Genomic DNA, 20,561 nt, shown 5'->3' with positions numbered 1-20,561 from the left:
AGGATGAAAAAAAAAAAAAAATTCGTCGGAGGGATGAAGCTTCGGTTTCGTTATGCGATCTGAATTCGAATGTAAACTTGGGATTGAAGCCTTTTTTTCTTCTTCTTCTTCTTCCCTCCTTTTATATACTCCTCCCGTTATACGAATCTTGAAATAAATTTATTCTGCGCAATTTAATTTCCTCCTAATTTGTCGTATTTTTGGTTAAATGCTTCACATTTTAAGGTGATTCATCACCCGTGAAATAGCTTCACTCTTATACATATATATACATATTAATTTGGTCGTTTCAACAGAAAAATTCAATCCAAGAATACGTCTCTTAATTAAGAGTCGGCATTTTTTGTTGGCCGAGAAAAATTAATTAAACCATGTAGTAGACTAATTTGAACGAAACATTTATTACGGAAAAAAAAAAAAAAAAGTTTACCGAGCGTAATCATAAAACGTCTGTGAAATATTTACAAAAACATTCGAAAAAACAGTGCGTGTGTACTTTAATGGGAGAAGAAAAAAAAAAACTTTTTCGACCGTGGCACAATGAGTTTTTTTTTAATCGTACCCACTTGCTCACCGATAATTGTAAGCTCGTGAAAATTTGACAAGAGCTTGTTGCTTTCTTTGCTCTTCTTTTTTTTTTTGTTTTTTTTTTTTTTTGAGAAGGTACGTAACCTAGTTAAGCACACAAAAGCTCCCCGAATAATCGTACGCGCAGTTTCAATTCCCCGAACGTTTCGCGGGGGGTGTGAAAATTCATTTTCCAGTCATCGAGGTGTCGGGAATTCCTTGCGAAAGAGATCGCAGCTTATCTCGAGAAAATATTTCGGGTCGGGGGTGCGTTTTTTTTTTTTTTTTTTTTTTTTTTTTGCGGCCGGTATTCGACCGCGGCTTAGAAGGTGATTTTTTACCGCGGCACGTCGAGAGGTAACTTATGGACGGGTTGAGATTCTTAAAGAACTCGTGTTCCCCCTCCTGAGGGTCCTCGGTTCTCGGTACGGCGTTGAGGAGATGAAGGAAGAAGGAAGAAGGAAGAAGGAAGAAACGGCGCGGGATGCGGGAGAGCTTTTATAATTTCACCCCTAATTTATTTTATAGCCGAGCTAATAAAAAACCAACTACCCCGATATATATCCTCGGCTTCTCCTCTTCTTCCTCTTCCTCTGACTCGTCGTCTTACTCCTTACCGGTCTCGGATGTGCAGGGAGCAGAGGCCTCCCGAGGGATGAAAAGTGAGCCCCGCTTTACGCTTCCACAATAGCGAACACGTGTTTCACTGCGCCGAGAATATTTTCACCCCACCGAGACGCGGACAGTCACCATTCTTGTCGGGATACGATTAATTTAACGCTCCGCGAGGCGAGTGCATCTTGGCGATAAAATTGCCGCGGGGTAAAAAGATTTTCGGATTAATCTTTCCTGGGGATGAGAAGAAAAAAAAATCACGGCTCGCTATTTCTGCGTCATTTCGCATCCCGCTCAATTACACCGCGTGCAATTATTCCATTTCCATTTTATTTTTTGCCAATTCTTGCACGACGATTCAATTTATTATTTATTTATTTTTTTTTCTTCATTTGTAACGAATAATCGATAACATTTTCTTCACTTTCGTAAAAAAAAAATTGTAAATTTTATTGGACAATTGCATGCGGAAGAGAAATCTGTTGGAGAATATCGAACGATGATAATAGGATTGTATGCGGACCAAAGGAACGCAACAATAGAGAAAATCTACTTTCAACGAATAAACGAAGACCGGACTGTCAATCGATTTGAGCACAGTCGAGGTCCTTGAAAGGTGGATATAAGATATGAATTCCATTCGTGTCCATTATACTCTATATCTTTTGGGACATTATTTACATAGCCGGGACGTTAAACGTGTTATACCTGTAAGCACGGGTAAATACAGACGTTAATCCAAGGAGGGATAAAACGAGGCGATGACACTTGCATTGTGCGTCACGTAGAGAGTCTGTCAAAACTGCCCTCGTCAAAGCAGCTTGACGTCGAATCTCCATTGATAAAAGTGTAGGGTGGAACCGTTTGGCAGCGGTCAGAAAGATCCTTAGAACCCCCCTCCCCACCAAAAAATAAAATCCTAAGGGAAAAAGTAAAACTGTATTAATATATCCGTCGCAAATTTTTTTCCCCCAAGAGAAAACTAACTGGAAATAGAATTTTTATAAGTTTCGAAAAATTTTGTTATCGACTCATTTATGTGATAATTCAGTTTCCGTAATCTTGCCAAACCGAACAACGACAATTTTCGTCGGCTGGTAGAAGTCTTTGATCGTTTTTCCATCCTTCGAATGTTGAAATTGTTGAAAGTGATGCGAAGAATTTTGTATCTTCGTAAAACGTGGAGGACCTTCCTCATCCTACTTTCTATTATTAATTTTCTCATTTTAAATATCTTTTTAAATTTTTTCTGTCGTCGACGTTCTATTTTCGCGAACAAAACTTTTTCACCGGCAGCGCGAAGAAACGAACAATAATTCCTCGAAGTAATTTCTAGTGAATGGATATTTGATGGGGTAAACATCCCCGTCCTTCTTTATTATCACCGGAGAATTTTTTCCAGCCAACTCTCGCACTGCCGAATAATTTCTCAGCTCTCGCCTCGTTTCGTACCTCGTTTCGTATAATCAGTTATTCTCTTCTCACTTCAAAGAGATCTCGTTAATTTTTTGTATAAATATTCGAGCATTGTAAAGAACTGACTAAAATAATGTTCAATTTGTCAAAGAGATTTCTCACTTCGAAAAATTTCTTAGCCTCTTTAAGTATAATTCCACGACCATTCGCGAATCGTCTACGTTGCAAGCTCTTTATTAAATAATTGCCAAGTGAAATCGGCTTAAACCGCAAACTCGGTGATTGGGAAAAATTGTCCCTCGATTTTTCTCTCTTATAGTTATACTTTTCTTGTTTCTTGCTTTATTTTCTTCCTTCTTTTTCGGCACGATCCTCATCAGTCTCCACATTTAATAACCCGTCGTAAATGGGCTTAACTGTATCGAAATAAATCAACAGCCGGATTAAGTCAAGCTCGGTCCACCTGCACTTAGGTATTGTTATAAAATATCTAAACCTATTAATCGACGGTACGTTAAGAGTAATAATAATCACTTGAGGGTCATGAATTAAAAATTGATATTCCTACAAATTCGTTATTTCAAATTTCATGCATCGATTTCTTAGCATTGAATTTATTCAAATTCTACAACTACTTCGAAATTATTGTTATTAATCTATTCATTCGTACAGTGAATTTCGAACACATCAAACAGATCTACAATTTATACGAACCGTTAGGTAATACAAAACGGCAGGCAATCGAACTGTTCCGAAATCGATCATCGGTGTGACAAATTTTTACAGGTGAGGGTAAAAATGTGGAAAAATCGAAGAACAGAAAAAGTCGGAACACTGAATTTCTAGAGGTGTAAATTTGTTTTACAGATTTTCGAAATCATATTGTAACGAGTTAAAATACAGAAAAGCGAGCGAAAATCTATAAGAATTGCGAAAATTACATATTCTGGCTTTTCATACACTTTGGACAATCTACGAGGTTTAAATTTCAAAATTTATACAGCCTTTCAAATAATGCAAATCGAAATAATTTTGACCATTCTAAATTTACGATCTTTAAATAATTATCCTGCGTCAAGTTTTGCAAAATTAATTTCCAATTTCATTCAAGGATCAAAAAAAAAAAAATCCGTTTTCCCGATTATCCGGCCGATAATTACTATCAAAAAATCAGCGGTTTCGCGAAAGACAAGGCGTGGTATTTGTCGATCGGGGCGGTTGATCCGTGCGTCAGAAAACGGCTTCGTCTGGGTTCGTTTAATGGCTCGTTTATCCGTCACCCGTCATCCGAGAGCGCCTAATCCCAGCATCCGTCGGTTGGAGGACGAGTCGAGCCTAGGCTTCAATTTCTGCCGCGCGTGTACAGGGCGCGTACTTAATTACGTAAAACGTTATTGCAAAGTACACGGTTTAATTAAAACGGCTCCGATCGGCCGGGGCTAACGCAAGGGAAACGACGCGATCTGAGCGTTTGAGGTGGAACTTTAAGTTTCGGGACGCGGGGGAACGCGTCTATTTTAATTAAACCTGCAAGGGGACACCGCTTAGTTCTGATCGCGAAAACGACCCCCTCGATTATTATTTCCAACTGACGACGAGCGGCGAACGACGTTGCGGATTATTTCCACTTACACGTATAATAATACAAATTAGGCGTGCCGCCGCGGCGAAGCGATTTTCTCTTTCAATTAGCAAGATTTTTCTCTCTTTAATTCTTAATCGCCTTACCTCGATGTATAAGAAACTAGAATACATGCAAGATTTTTAAAAGCAAACGAATGGGTACGAAAAATTTCAATTTCCCATTTAATTTCGACTTACGTTCCTATCGGAAATAAATCAATTTTCAATGTTTTACCGACAAAATTTATATACTTCTTCCTTTCCTGTCACTTTTTTCTACATACCTAAACGATTATGATTTTCCTAGTTTATATACTTATTTATTAAAAAAAATGAATAAATATATTGTTTTTCAGAAAATTCTTTTTCTAATTTTCAGTCCGATACGTTTTATATTCGCTGTTCGATCAGTTTCTGGTTTTTCACTTATTGCCCGTTTTCCAAATAATCGCGGAAGTTTAACATACAGACCAGAAAAACGGTTCCTCTGGCCTGTTTCTATCATTTTATAATTCAATATGATCAACGTTATTTTTAATTAATCGTTATTATTTTATTCGACACATTGTTTGATTTTTTAATTTTTTTTTTTTCAACCAATTGTAGCTGCGTTTATATCGCAACAGGCAAGCAATCGTTGGTTTTATTTTTACTTCACATTAAAATACACGTATTTACCTTGAATATTCCTGAAGGTGTGTTAAATTTTTAGGTAAAAACAAAAAAATAACTAACAATAAAACTGTGTAAGAAAATTCATTTATGACTATATGATAACGTGACGCGCAAAAATCCGTCTAAAACTAATTGTAAGATTGAATTGCGCCTTCGTTTTGTTATTTTATTTATTTATTTTTTTCGTTTCCTTCGTGTCTTTAATGGTTACAAGTTCGTACGTTTTATTAGTGAATAAAAGTATACGAAAATACCTCGCAGAGAAAGTATATATATAAGAGATGGGGAAAATGGAAGAAGCCGAGGGGAATCCTATCAGAGGAAAAGGATCCGCTGTCTTTTCAAATTTGCAGTGAGTTGTCGGGGCAGGTTACGAGGAACAAGTAACACCGCCTGACGTATATCAGACGTGTGTCAGGTGAGAGAGGCGTGTATAGAGAAAAAGAGAGAGAGAAAGGAGAGGAGAGGAGAGAGTCCGCGTTCCAGTGTCTTGCCTTTCCCTTTCATCTCGAAATATCCTGAATTTTTTCAACTTTGCAGGATGGTGTAAATAGCTTCGAATTGAAAATATTCGGTATACGAGTGAATTTTTGTACAGAGGCGTTTTCGTACCCCCGGTAACTGAAATCTGAAGTCGGTAGAAAACGGCAAAATTTGACGGTTTTATTTTTTTTCGTTTTTCTCAGAAACTGTTGTCGACGGATGAAACATGACTTGATCATCGTGTAGAGCGGAAAATTCTGCATCGAATTGTGTCATCGCATGTCGGAATCGGAGTCGCATTAACAAATTAAGAAAAAAGAAATTTTACTCATCGATGGAATCTAGGGAATTTTGGTAAAATAACTTCATTTTTTTTTTTTTTTAATTTGTTAACGTGACTTCGTTTCCTACATACGAGGATAAAATTCGATGCAAAATTTACCGCCTCTGCACGACGGTCAAGTAATTTTTCATCTATCGATACAAGTTTTTGAGCAAAGGGGAAAAAAACGTCGAATTCCGCATCAGACTCGAGTTACCGAAGGTCGAAAAAAAACCCTGTGCAGAAAAATTCAGCCAAATCCGGAATATTTTTAATTCGGATCTAAAGCTAAAGGAGTAAGGTGGAGAACAAGCGGAATTGCCGAAAGGTAAGCGAAGGGAAAAGGGAGAAACCGAGTTTTCGAAAACGCGACGACGCAGCGACAGCGATACTGCGGCCATTCTACGTTTGATTGCGTTGGAACGTGGCCGGAATGCAGAAAGGACTGGTGGACCAGCCGGATGCTGTTCCGTGAGTGCATTTCGCGAAATTCCCAGGGGAGAGGAAAAACGGGAGAGCCGGAAGGGAAGTCGGAAGGCTGGCTTCTCGTTTCTCGAGTCCGTCACGTCGTATCAAAATTCGAATTTCTCCGTGGATATGACGGCTCTTGAATCCGGTATTCCGATAATATGCATATGGCTGAAATATAATTCGATTTGAGAAAATTTCCCACTCTACGATTCTTCTTCTTCTTCTTCTTCTTTTTTTCTGATGCCGGATTCACGCTTCAACTTCGCGAAAGAAAAGTTAGCAGACAAAATACTGCGAAATTTGAAATTCGATGGTTAGTTTTCAGGGCGATTATCCTCGTAATCTTTCTTCTCTCATCGCAATTAGCGAGAAAATTGTTGGTCAAAAAATTGACTTGATTACGTTTTAGAATTGTTTGAAAAATTTCGGATACAATAACCGAACGAAATAGGGGGAATGAAACCAACCGTTGTGAATTTTTTTTCTTTTTTTTCTTTCTAAGCGAAACAAATAAGATTTAACTTTTATCCAAGATATAATTTTTCTGTGCGCACAAAATGCGGGCAAATTAATATTTCAATAAAAATTTCGTCGCTCGGACCGAAACGTAAACAAATTTGTTTAAACTTTTAACCTTCGTGTATAAAAAAAAAAAAAAAAATACCCCGTTGAATAACGTCATTCAGCTTGAATAATGACCCCAAAAAAAATAAGAATAGAAAAATGTAAAAAATAATCCCTTCGTCGATCGGGTAGGTATAAAAATTTATATTTCTACTCATGTCGCAGAAGTAAAAGCGATATTACAACTGAAAAAAATACCGCAAAATGAACGAATTCACTTGTAGCTATCAATTTACGTCGTTGCCGAGGAGTGAAGTAGCCAATTAACCGAACGTCCATCACTTGCGGCAAATAAGGATCAAAGGATTTCATAGCGACGACAGAATCGCCGGACGCAAGGCGAAGGATATGATACTGATAAGGGAGTCGGGACAGATCGCGAAGGGTCGCAAACGGGGTTAACCGAGATTCTTTTCCCCATCCATCGGTGTTCAGATTTCCGTCGTGGGGTTGAAATTCCGAATTTGAAAAGTTGAAAGTTGAATCAAGGAAACTTCAAAGATTTTCAGTTCCGTGAATTTCTCCCTATTCGATATTTTTACGTTCGGAATCCTGGTCATTCTGATTTTCGGTTTTTCTAAATTTTTTACACCCACTCGTCGAGTAAACTACGCTGTATGAGTATATTTCAATTATCGGAATTTTAATCTATCGAAACTTTGTTTTTCGGAATTTTCCTCCATCGTAACTTGAATTTTCGAAATCCTGCATTTCGAAACTTTGTCGTTTCTCCAAAGTTTGATTCCTTCACTTCAACTTTCGCCAGGAAATAATTGGAAATTAGGCGCTTTCGGAACTTTTCAAATTCGCAACTTCAACCCCGCCCTGGATATTCCAAATTTTCCGAATCACTCTTCTCCATATTTTTTTATTATTCGTACGTCAATTAATATGTAATTCGTTCCCGTCCGTTTCTCTCCCTCGTCTCAACATCCTGCTGCAAGACGGATCATATTGCGTCAGGAATGGGGTATAAAAAACTTACGAGCCGCAATCTAAAACTTATGGGGCGGGACGTGATGGCAAAATGGACCCTCTCTCTCTCTCTCTCTCTCTCTCTCTACGTGTTTGCGGGATGGAAACGCGTCTCCCGTTTTCGAGGAGAGCCAAACTTCTGCCCGCGGTTATTAGCCTCAGAAATCACTGCATGAGTCGCTCGTAGCCCGAGGGGCGAATCGCGAATGCAGCATCGCCGTCCCTCGTCCTTCGCTCACTTGTGAGAATTGCCTGTTCCTGCGGGACAGGAAGAATTATCCTGCCTTTTCTAATGATTGAGATTTTTACAGATTATCCCGGACCATTTCGATTTAATTTTTTTGATTTTTCGCTTGTCTTAATTTGTTCGGTTCAATTCACCGATTTTCACGAATCTTTGGAAAGGTATCGGTGCGAGCGGAGTAGAAAAATAATTTATATTCAATTTCCTTTACCTTTCAACAAACTTTTTCTCGTAATGATCATTCGCTAAGTCGATACCTGCTCGATTTTTGTTCCATCAATCGTACGCTTAATATTTATTCATTTATTTTATCTTCTTTTCATCAAAAGTCGCGTATACTGGAAGTTTCGTTTCCAAATATGAAAAAAAAAAAGAAAAAGAAAAATCAGCAAACCACCTTGACAAAATCATCGCGGAAAAGCCGTGAAGTGAGACTCGAATTTGAATTAAATGTCAAAAAGGAATCAGGCGTACCACCGAAAAGTGTAAAAAAAAAAAACCACGTAAAGAATAAACATAATTTACAAAGTCGGATTACAAACGAAAAAAAAAAGCCTGTCTCTGGTTTCCCGCAAGTTGATGTTATTCTTAATACATATATATATATATATTTTTTTTAACTTTCTCGTTTTCCATTTTTTTCTTACAATCTAACCGCGGCGGAAATCCGTCGGAGGTTCGCTAAACTCGTTATCGTATATGTAAGGAATTTTATCGACGAGCAGCTCGAGAAAGTCGGGCGTGTACCCGGAAACTGGATCGCAAAGCATCGATCGACAAACTGACAAATTCGCTCTGGGATCGAGAAAGCGCGGCGCCGGCTCCTCTTGGCTTCGCAGCTAAGAGCTCTCATTTATAATTACACCCTCGAATCGAACGAGCCATCCTTCCGGGGTATAAGGAACTCTCCCCGTACCTGCCTGCCAGTGTCACGGCCATTAAATTTCGCCTCTGCATTTACTTCCGCTAATGAAACCTCACATTCGTTACCCGTAGAGAAACTACCTCACGGGGCTAAGTTAGCGGTGAATCTGTTTCGAAATTAGGGTGAAAACAGCGGAGGTTATACGTCCCGCTTTTATCCGACGTCTTTCCGTTTAAAACGATCGTAATATATCATACGTATATACATATATATGGGGCATTCCACGTCCAATGAACGGGTCATCGATCTGACCTCCTGGGATTCTTTTTCCGACCAATGGATTTTTTTTTCCTTCCTTAAATAATTATTTTTTTTCGAATTATGCTTGTTTTTCTTGTTTCAATCTTGAAACAAAAGGAAAATCGCGTTTTACCAGAACGGAGATTCTTTTTATGTTATTTTTTACTACAAGAAACTGTTGTTAAGAATAAATTCCGTGACATGTTTTTTTTTTCTTTCTCGCGATAAACAAAAACTCGAAAAAAATATGCCTCCAAGTTTCCTAGAATATTTCCACACTCCATGAGGTTGTCGCACTTTTACAAAATGGCGGTAAAATTCCTAAAAATTACCGGTATTATTTTTTACCGAAACAAACCAAAAAAAAATCCACGTGAATTTAAGTTTTTGATATTTCTTGAGCAGATCTAAAAAAAAAAAAAAAAAGAGGAAAGAAACGTGTGGAAACAAATTTGACGAAAATAATATTAGTAACGTTGCTGTAACGATGCATATTTTTGAATAAACCGTTTCTCAGCACTGTTCTTTAAGATCGTCAAAGATCTGGTGAAAAAACGATGTACAAAAGATAGTCAAATGTTCGTGTATAGGTACTGAAAAGCCAACACTTTGAAAGTCATTCGTAAATTGCACGGTAATAATTTCTCTCCTCACGTTTCGTTACGTTGAAGTTATGTTGTAACTTCAGCCTCTTTAAATTTGTCTTTTTTCCCATAACAAAAGGATATAATCTCGACGTTTCCTATACGTACGAAATTCTCCAATTATCCTTTTATCGCAAAGAAAAACAAAAAAAAAAAAAATAATAAAACACAATTATCATCACTGCACGAACGTTGAAATAATCGTTTTCTAACTTTGAACAGTGGATTCCAATTCCGTCCTCCGGACTCGGAGGGAAAGGAGAAGCGAGAAATTACAGATTGATCGTCAGACAGTTTGTACAGTATAATAGTAATAATAACGATGATAATAATAATAACGACCATGATACCTTCGAGGATGATTAATATATTTCAATTAAAATCCATTCAGCGAAGAGCTCACCGTGACCGAGAATAGCGAATATCTAAAATAGGAGATCTCGGGGATGCAAAAAACAAAAAAAAAAAAAATCCAAGGTAAAATCTATTTCGATCGATATTTTTAGTTTTGGTTTTGTTTTTTTTTTTTTTTCCCCCTCTTTTCCATCCAGCGCAAACACCGGACGAACGGCGAACGAATGAACACGGCCAGGCGTCGCGTCGATCTTCTCCCGGTGATATTTTCACCGCGTGATAAACGCCTCTGGAATCTCTCGCGAAATTGGCGGCTTTGGCGCCTCTTCTAACTCCGGGGGCTGAAAGGGGCGAATAGTAGCTGCAGCGGCTGCAGGTTCCAGGGGGTGGGGGCGGGGGGGTTTAACGGCGCGCCAAGTACAGGGTGTAGAGTTTTGTCGAGAGTACAAAGGGCTGCCCGACCTCCTCTGCAGGGGTGCATGTGCCAAACCTACCTCCGCCAGGGTTGGAAATTTTTACACCTCGTTTTATCACTTCGCGACGGGTGAAAGGACAACGTGCTTCGAAAAGGTGGGGGGCGGGGTCTGAAAGGATCAAGAGTTCAAATTTTATCACCTATTTTTCCTTCTTCGCGTTTTTTTTTTTGTTTTTTTAATTTTAATTTTTTATTTTTATTTTTTTTTTCAGGTATCCACTCGAAGCTGATAACGCGGGGTCAATTCGAATTTTGAGTGTCGGTTCTAGATGTGAAATTTTGTATGTATTCTACTTGAGTGATAGAAAAAAATCGTTTCATCGGATAAAGATTATTTTTGTAGAAACCAGAACGATATTTCGGATTTAAAATTCTTCTATAACAGTCATTTAAATGCGAAACCTACTTTAAACTTTATTTAAGGCGAAATCAAAATTTGGCATCCAGAATCCAGATTCGATATTCGTGTTGATCGGTGTTATTTATCAACGTAAAAAGGAGAAAAGCAAACTTAATAAATAACAAATGGAGATTTCGGTTATTATTCGAAGACCTGGAATCAAAATTTTATTCATTTAAATATAAACTCAGAAAAAAGGGAGAAAAAAAAACAACTTTTCTCTGCCGACTTGTGTAACGTGCGATTTTTCTACTATCCGCTGTTTCGTACCTATTGAAAATTAAACACAGTATTCAAAGAATAGTCGAAAAAGTCACAGGAACCATCCCGAAAATGAAAGATTGAATTTTCACCAGATATCCAAGTTTTCGAACTTTGTGATTATTTAATATCTAGCGTTACCGCTGTTTACTTGTGTATCTAATTCTCGTCAAACATTGCCACGGGCATAACAAACATCATCTACTCGTCCATCTGTCTATAAATCTCTATTTTAAAGTATACTCACTGTTTCACATTATTATTAATTAGTTGTTTGAGACACTAATGTCTCCTGATGTCTTGCATTTATCCACGCTTTCATCTTCCCCGTTCACTAGCTTTACTCAATTATTAAGATACTACTTTTTTGTATAATCTGCTCTCTCTCTCTCTCTCTTTATACTTGTGGGTTTCCACCCTAGTATAATAATAACCGTTCTATTCTATTCTATTCCATTTTATCCTATACTACACTATTCCATTCTCTCGTTCTCTCTTATACAGATAGTTGCCAGGCCATGAACGACGAGGACGACGATCACCAACCACCACCACCCCCGTAGGCAATGTCCGAAGCCACAACGCAGCATTATCGAACGGCTTTTGTTCTCCTCCGACGACGCGTTTCACCCTTTCGTTTTTTCACCACTACCACCAGTACATGCTCCAGCCGATCTTTTTAGCATCGTACAACGCCGTTTTTTTTTTCGTTTCACATTTTTTTTTTTTTCCTCTCTCTCGTTACTTTTATTTTCTTACTTTCGTTGCCGCTCCGTGTTTTTTTTTTTTTCCATCATCTTGTTTTAATTTTACGCCACGCATCGCCGCGCGACGTCATATCGGCTTTGTCGACTGTGTGAGGAAAAAACGACAAAAAAACGTCCGATGCACCCTTCGGTCTACATGTACACAGATATTAATACCGTACAACTTGCAAACCCTTTGATCGATCAGACACTTCCGACGTCGCGGGGCAACACGCCCGATTAAATACATCCTCTGTCAATTTCTTAATCCAGTGCTTATTTCAAGCTTAGGTTAATAATACTTACAGGCTGTATCGTTTACACCTGATCAACGCCGAGTGGCCGATCGATCGAAAGATTATGGAAACAAAACCATTCAAGACTATACTCGTACGATCGGAACTGCATGTATGCGTGTGTCACTTCCAAGTTATTTACAAAAAAAAGAAAAGAGAAAAGAGAAAAATAACAATAATTCTCAAATCAATGAGTAAGATGCAAATTTACAAAATATATGAAAATCTGTGATACACGACAAAAGAAATTTTGTTCATTGTATTGCTTCTTTTTCCGATTCAAAGAAAGAAATGTTATTTCATTCGTCAAACGAGCGATCGAAAAAAAAACATGTAACTTTGGTTATCGAGCGAGATCCACATTTATTCGGATCAACGTAACAAATTTTTTTTCGCCACGTTAGATCGCTATATATTTAGTAAATGTGACGATGTTTTTTTTCTATTTTTGTTGTTATAGCGTGCAAAAAAAAAAAAAAAAGAACAACGTCCTTTGCCATACATATTTGATAATTTTGACAAATCCTCTCTCGGCGTTTAGCGACGAATGACGAATTTGTAGTTCTTGCTGCGCGGGTAGTGGGAGAGGTTGTGCTTTTGGAAAGCTCGCGTGAATAACGAGCTTTCACCGTACGCGATACAGCAGCGGCAGCGTGTTACAGCGTTGAAGAAAACCGTCCCCTCGAGAATTTTCAAAAAGTTTCTTCAAGCGGACGGTTTCGGAATACCGGCAAGTCTTCAGCTTGCGAAGCTGCAGCTTTAAGCACAGATATACGCGCGCGTGTATATATATATATATACATATACGTATACGTGCATACCTATTACCTACGTTATATTATACGTTACACGAGTACACGCGGGGGAAACGTGTCGACATTTTCGCGTGCGTGCACGCGGCGTGTCTCTAGCCTTAAACCGTGTCGGAAACGCAACGCCGCAACACTTGTTCCTCGGTATACGTATACAAAACCCCGTTACAAGTTTCCGACAGGCTCCCCTCGTTTCTATGGCTAGATCCTCAAACTTTACCCCGGGGTTCCCGGAAAGCTACACTGTATACGTGCGGATCCGAGAAGATGGAGGAAAACCCGGCTCTCTCCAAGTAAGTAACGCACCCGCAGCCAACGGTGAAATACTATTTTTCAGCAGTTTTTTTTCTTTCATTTTTTTTTGTCGAGTATTCACTCAAGCTTTAGTATCGAAATTCGATTAATTGCCGCACTGAGAGAAATTTTTAGTTCCGGTTAACGCTCAGTTCTTAACTATTTTCGTATTTTGCAACAACCGTTGCGAAAATTTAATGCTCGTGCGACGATAAACTGACGTTAAATCCTTGTTTAGCAAAAAAAAAAAAAAAAAAAAGTAGAGAAAACCTCGGGAAACTGATTTTGCGTTGCAATTACCAAAAAAGAATCGACGATAGCGCAAAATGTTTAGGCGTACCTCGTTTTTCGTAATTCCAACAATATTCGAACAGTTTTTTTTAACGATACCTGTTTTGCTTAATTTTTCCAGTTACTGTAACAAATGAAATTTTTCTCAGTACGTGATCCGTGGTCGAAACTCCCTAAAATTGGTGAAACAAAAAAAAAAAAGACTCCGAACTCGATTGAAAATTTTTTTTAAGTTGTAAACACCATTTCGGATTCGACTTCTTAACCCAAATGTTGAGGAAAAATTTCATTTATAGACCAAAAAAAAATGTTACGTTTGAAATTCCATAATTTAGCGACAAGCTCGAATCGATAAACAAGTTTTAAAGATCGTATCACAATTTCAAATCAATCGGTCAAAAATTGACCGAGGAATCTGTGCCACCGGATTGAAAACGTGCTCGTTCGCTACTTACATGCGCCATGCCGGCATTTTGTTATTAATTTCAATGAAAAAATTCGAAAATCTTCTTGAAACTGTAAATAACAAATCCCTCAAACTCAAACTGCTTCAAGTGTTTGTTTTCTTAAAAAAAAAAAAGAACTCCAAAAAATAGGTACGATTTTAGACGATTCTTCCAATCAATATTTCAGAAAATGCAATTTAACAAGAACTTTTTTGGCACAAGCACCGATTCTCGGGAAAGGGGGGGGGTGAATTTTTAGATCCGGTGTGTAAAAGCACCGCAGCTTCTTATAATCCCATTAACATCATTATCCCTCGGATCTTTCCATTTACAACGCGTTAACGATCACAATGAATGATCTGAGTCGAGTAGAGTCGACGGAGCGTCTTCGGTTTTGCTCACGTTTAGAAATAAAAAAAAAAAACAAAAGAATCAAGGGTCCCAGGGCCCCGAGGGTACGGTAAATTAAGCAATTTGCCTCTGTGAGGCAGTTGCGGTGTCGCCGTTCGAGCGTCGCTAACGTTTTCCACGATTTTCATTCACATCGGCGCCCTTCTCATCGGGGCCGCACATCCCGCATCATCCAAGGGACCGCTGGGCCTTAAGGGGCCCAACAACGCGCCGCGGGGTGTTTTTCGTACCTGCGTATTATTGAAATATTGAACCCCCCCCTTTCAACTTCAAATCTGGAGGAGCTGTCCCTGGGCCTTTGCGGCTTCTCATCCTCGGATTCGAATGGGACTCCCCCCCCCACCAAGCATCCATCCATAATGGGACCGCCGTTTCTATGCCCGTTTTACCGAGGTTTCCGAATGCCGTTCTACCGGATTTCGTCAATACAAGTTCGGAGATACACGTTCCCGATTCCTCCGCATCATCCCTCGACTCCATAGACCGTCGGGATTTTTACCCTCTGCGGTTATGCTCGGTAGGTCAACGCACAATGCATCGAATCTACCGTTTGTTATTTTGATACAGATTGTCAGGTATCCTTTTTCCTTTTTATTTTTTTTCGTTTTTTTTTTTTTTGTCGTGTTGCCGATATCTAATACCTTGCTTGTAAACCAGTAGCGGAGCGTATTTCCGTTCGACGCGTCGCAAAGTGTTTTATTCGTTTGTTTATTTCATATTTTTTTTTATTTCTGTTTATTCACCGCAAAGCAGAACTGTAATTGAAATATTCACGTAGAAACGTCTTGTTATCATTATCACATATCACGTAAAGATGCTAACGTAAAGGTGATAACATTTTCGAGCGAGTTCAATATTTTCTATTTCGTGGAAACGGTACGTTTGTTGAAAAAAAAAAAATTTCGACTATTTTTGGGTCTTTTATTGGCTTCTTCTTGTTATATTTTCATATCTTGCTTGTATAATTTATACTTTGTAAATATATTGTTCAATTTCCAGGAAGCCCCCCCCCCCCCTTCTCGCTGCAATATTTTCTAACCTCGAAATTTTTCCAAAGAACAAATCGCTTGTGATCCCAAAGTTGGAAGAACAAAAAAAAAAAAAAAAAATTATACCAATTCAGCGTTTGTCGAAGGGGAATTGGTGATGAAATATCTGTTTGAAAATAATCAAGACCGTGATTGAGTTTAGGTTGCGTAGTAACCTCGTACTTTTGCCGGTGATTGATCAAAGTTATCCCACGTAACCGAGTTTCCCCAAGACCCGAATTATACACGCATAGTAATAATATATAAATTAAAATCTCCAGACATCCGCAGAGTTATAAACGTATAACTGCGTGTTTGTGTGTTTAAGGTGTTGGTACAAAGGGTGTACGTAATACGTGTAATAACTTTGCGAAGGAGATATAATTTATCCCGACGATTATCCCGCGCAACCGCGGCCTGGTTATTATTTATAATTGTGTTAAGAGGCTGTAGAGAGGAAGGCTGAGCATTGCTCCCAACAATTGGGGATTATAGTAACCCAAAAATTACCAGGACTGTAGAACCTTTGCCTCTCCTAATTCTCTCCTCTCTGTTCGGAAGCATCGTCGAGGCAAAAATTCATTGGCGTGTATTTCATCCTCTGCAATCCGGTTATATACCATTTTGTAAAGTTAAATCGTATTTAAAAGCTATCCGTCCATCTTTTTACCTGATCCTCGGGATCCCTTCCCCGCCATTCCAAGTGAACTAAACCATTTTCCCATCCTTTTCTATCGCTCTAAAATTCCCGCGATTCACGAGACTTCGACTTTTTTCTGACCCACATTTAGAATGTGGTAGAAAGCTTTTTCTCTCACGATAAGAACGTACTTGGGAAAAAAAAAAAAACGGATGTCTATTTGCGCAATACGCGGACCGGAAGTTGAGTTACGCGTTAAAGCTTCGCTTTCTCATCTTCATTCGGTTACCGATCGAGCGATTCAAAGTATCAAAGGACCGGTGGTCGAGCGGCTCTTTGATGTCCCCTGTTTGCGGGGGATGACCGCACGTCCGATGCTTCGTTCGAAAAACATTCTTCGACCCTCCTGAAATTCCTAGAGCGGTTTTCGGTTAAGACGCGTCGGTCGTACCGTTTCCCGTCACCGCGTTAACCGAAATATTTTCGTCATTCGGGTATGTGAAAAGAAGAAAAGTCATTTTCGACGCTGCAGGTTGGCTTTGACATCCCGCTCATGGGGCTCGACACTGTAACGCGGCACTTTGAGGTGACGACAGGAGGACGACACCTGGTCCACGCTGACAATAAACCGATGTTTAGAGCTCGCATCACCTTCAGCCGCACAATTATGGCCTTTCGGGTCGCTGCTTCGCCTCCGAATCTGCGGTATCAAAGTCCAGAACTACCCACCGTGTCATGTTTTCGACTCCCTTTTGCCGGGACGAGGTTGAAGTTGCGAATTTGAAAAGTTCCGAAAGCGAAGAATTCCGAATTATTTTGCTGGCGAAAGTTGAAGGAAGGAAAATCAAACTTTCGTTGAATGAATCGTCCGGAATCCGTTACGCCCAAAGTTCCGAAAGTGCAAAAAGGAAGAAGATTCGAAAATCTGAAACCTCGAAATTCCAAAATTTTTCGGAACTTTACTTTGCGAAACTTTTTTCAATCTTGACTTGAATTTTCGGAATCTTGCGTTTCGAAACTTTGTCGTTTCCTCAAAGTTTCATTTCTCTGCTTAAAATTTCGCCAACAAATAATTGGGAATCAGGCGCTTTTGGATATTTTCAAATTCGGAACCCCCCCTAGTTTTGCTTTCATTCAGTCTTATTCCCAATTTTAGACATTTTCTTGCAACCGTCGTCGAGTCGCTCGTCCGAAATGGCTTCTCTGTAAGGACCATGGATCAACTTTACGGACCGCGTCTTAAAAGGCGATATTTTTACGCTGGCCTGACTCCGTCTGCCTTCGTTATGACAGAGGTCTCGAATCTCGATGATTGGAACAGCTTTTCACTATCCACCGGACAACGAGTAGGTAATTCTTACTCACGGTCCGTTATTATTTGGGATTGAAGGAGACGAAGGAGACGAAGAAGAAAAGGAAGAATAAGCAGCTCTGAATAAAGCCAACCTCCTTTGACATTTTACAATATTTCGAAACGCTTTGAAAAGATATTCATATAATTGTAGAAATTCGTATCTACGGTACAAAATTACATTCTCCATTTTCCGTTCGCATCAAATCAGGAATAATTCTGTAATAATTAATCAAATAATCCATAGTTGATGAATTTCAACCAGACGTAGTCGTTTAACCATAGAACGGTAACCGACCGTAATCTAATGTTTCGAAACTTGGCTACAAAGTCTTTTGGCTCACGTGATTCTTTGTCAAAAACACGAAAAAAATTCAACCCTGTAAGACTCTTAACGAAACGACGTGCCCGAGAGATGAAATTTCCAAGATTGGTGCGTTTGTTCATCCCCACAGTTTGACGGTATAGGTAAAAAAATTAAAATAAAAAAATAACCTTACCTTTCCAGGTTTGAAAATCGTGAGAAAATTTGTCCCAAAACGATAATTGAAGGCGATTCAACTTTGAAAGGATGCTCGGAGCGAGTTTTCTATCATCTTGAACACGTGCGACGAACTCGGGTTCGGTTTGCCTGCATAATATTCATCACATCCTGTCCGGCAAAGAAGGAACTAATTGGCGTAACGGGAGGCGGAGGATCAGCGCGTGACAAGGAGAGATAGAGAGATAAAGAGAGAGAGAGAGAGAGAGGATGCAAATTTACAAATTTACTAATGGTCGTCTCTGTGCCGCTGCAGCATCATCGTTAGAAGAGTTACTCTGGCGTAATAGAATCGTTGAATGCAGAACAGACAATGGGACGGTACCCAGGCTCTGTGGCTGTACCTTCTCTTCTCTTTCTCTTCCCTCTTCGTCCCTTCTCTTCTTTCCTCTCGCAAGCTCTGAGCGGTTGTTGGCACTGGATAATGTATACCTACCCGCATAATAACTCTGACCCAGTCACGCGGAGCGTTATAATTGCGAGGAGACGGTAACATCCCCCTTTACAATTTTTAGGCCTTGGTTGAAGTTGCGATTTTGAAAAGTTCCGAAAGCGCCTAATTCCCAATTATTTGGCGGCGCAGCTCCGAGTGAAGAAATCAAACTTTGAAGAAACAAGCAAAGTTTCGAATGGTCGGAAAGCCGACGGGTCAAAGTTCCGAAATTCAAGATTCCCAAAAAAATTCAAGTCACGATACAGCAAAGTTTTTCGAAAAGTAAAGTTCCGATGGAGAAAAATTCCGATAATTAAAATATACTCGCACAGCGGGGTTTGATCAACGAGTGGGTGTAAAAAATCAAAAAAAAAAAAAGAAAGATCAAAGCGGTGAAATTTCACCAAACCAGAAATTCACGGAACTGAAAATCTTGGATAATTCGGAACTTGGACGTTTCGGATGTTTAAATTTTCCAATTTTCGCACTTTCGGAACTTTTAACGTGTTGGAGTTACGCTCTTTCGGAATTTTGTCCATTCGAAACTTTGACTTCTTTACTTTCCCTTTCGCCACTAAAGAAATTCGAAACTTTTCAAATTCGGAACTTCAACACCCCACCCTTTCAAAATGTCGATAAAAAACCTTTATCGAATCGTCAAATATTTCTGACAAAAAACTGAAAGAAATAAGGAAAAAAAAAAAAAACAAAACAAAAGGAAAACAGCGACGAAGATAAATCGTCGTCTTGAACTGAGTTTCGCTCTAATGTCCAAAAAGTACAAGTCTGCAACTCGGTGAATGGAATCCCGAATCTTGTACCTCGGAAAAGCGAAAGCCGCCTTGGTATTATAGAGAGACTCGACTCGGCACGGCGGCGGCGGCGGCGGCTCGTTGGACCCGAAGTAATTATTTTCACGGAGCTTTTCACCGGGCTTATATTACCGTCTGTCTACCCGACGCAGAGAAACCAACCCCTTTTTCCCACAACCCCCCCCCCCCCCCCCCCGCACACCCCAGTTTTCCGTTTTCGCGCTCCTCGGTAATTATATAATATACATAAACGTGGATGTGCGTCGTAGAGTTGGGTACTTTTTTTTTTTTTTTTCTTATTTATTTGTTTTTTTTTATTACATCGTATCTCGAATTATATTCTTCGTTTCAGCGACTTGTTTGATTCTACGCGCTAAGCTCGGAAATGTGTTTAGTTTTTCGAAGAAGTGAACATTTTTTTCACCACGAGTATAGTTTGGGTTTAACAAGTACCCCATTTAGTTGGTTGAAAAAAAAAAAAGCGACGAAAAAATTTAATCAAACTATCCAACACGCAAGATAAAAGTATTTTATTCCCGTCTGAAGGAATGATTGTTTGATTGTTGTAACTGAAAAAATTACATTTCCATTGTAATTTATTCCTTGTATAAATTAGTCGTACAACCATATTGATAAAAATAATAAAAAGATTGTCTCCCGAATATATTCTCGCGTTGCAGATTTTATTCCACACGCGAATATGAATTTATAAACACATACCTGCAAACACGCAGGTGTTTTCGATAGTTTTTACAGTTTTTCATTTTACGTAACATCCTTGTTTATTCCGATCCTAAAAGCGCAATATAACGTTCGGAAGTGTCGGGTTACGACGAGCTTTTTCCGCTGGCATTGAATCGCGTTATTATCGGATCCCTCGGGCAACGGTGTTATAGAAAATTCAGAATAACTACCCATCGACCAGTTTCAAGTGTTAACCTACGTCGAGGTACGAATACGGAATTGGTAGAAATTTAACGAGAGGTTAAGAAAAAACTACGGGGATTGGAGAAAAGAAAACGAAAAAAAATAAATAAATAAATAAATAAAAATCAAACACACAATTCGTTAAAGACAGGCGCGGGGTTGAACAAAGTGTTTATTGGCTAATTGCCGCGGATGTTATTATCGGCGATGCTTTCAGCT

Source organism: Neodiprion virginianus, chromosome 4, assembly GCF_021901495.1.
Source record: "Neodiprion virginianus isolate iyNeoVirg1 chromosome 4, iyNeoVirg1.1, whole genome shotgun sequence".
NCBI classification, from domain to species: Eukaryota; Metazoa; Arthropoda; class Insecta; order Hymenoptera; family Diprionidae; genus Neodiprion; species Neodiprion virginianus.
This window is presented reverse-complemented; position numbering follows the sequence as displayed.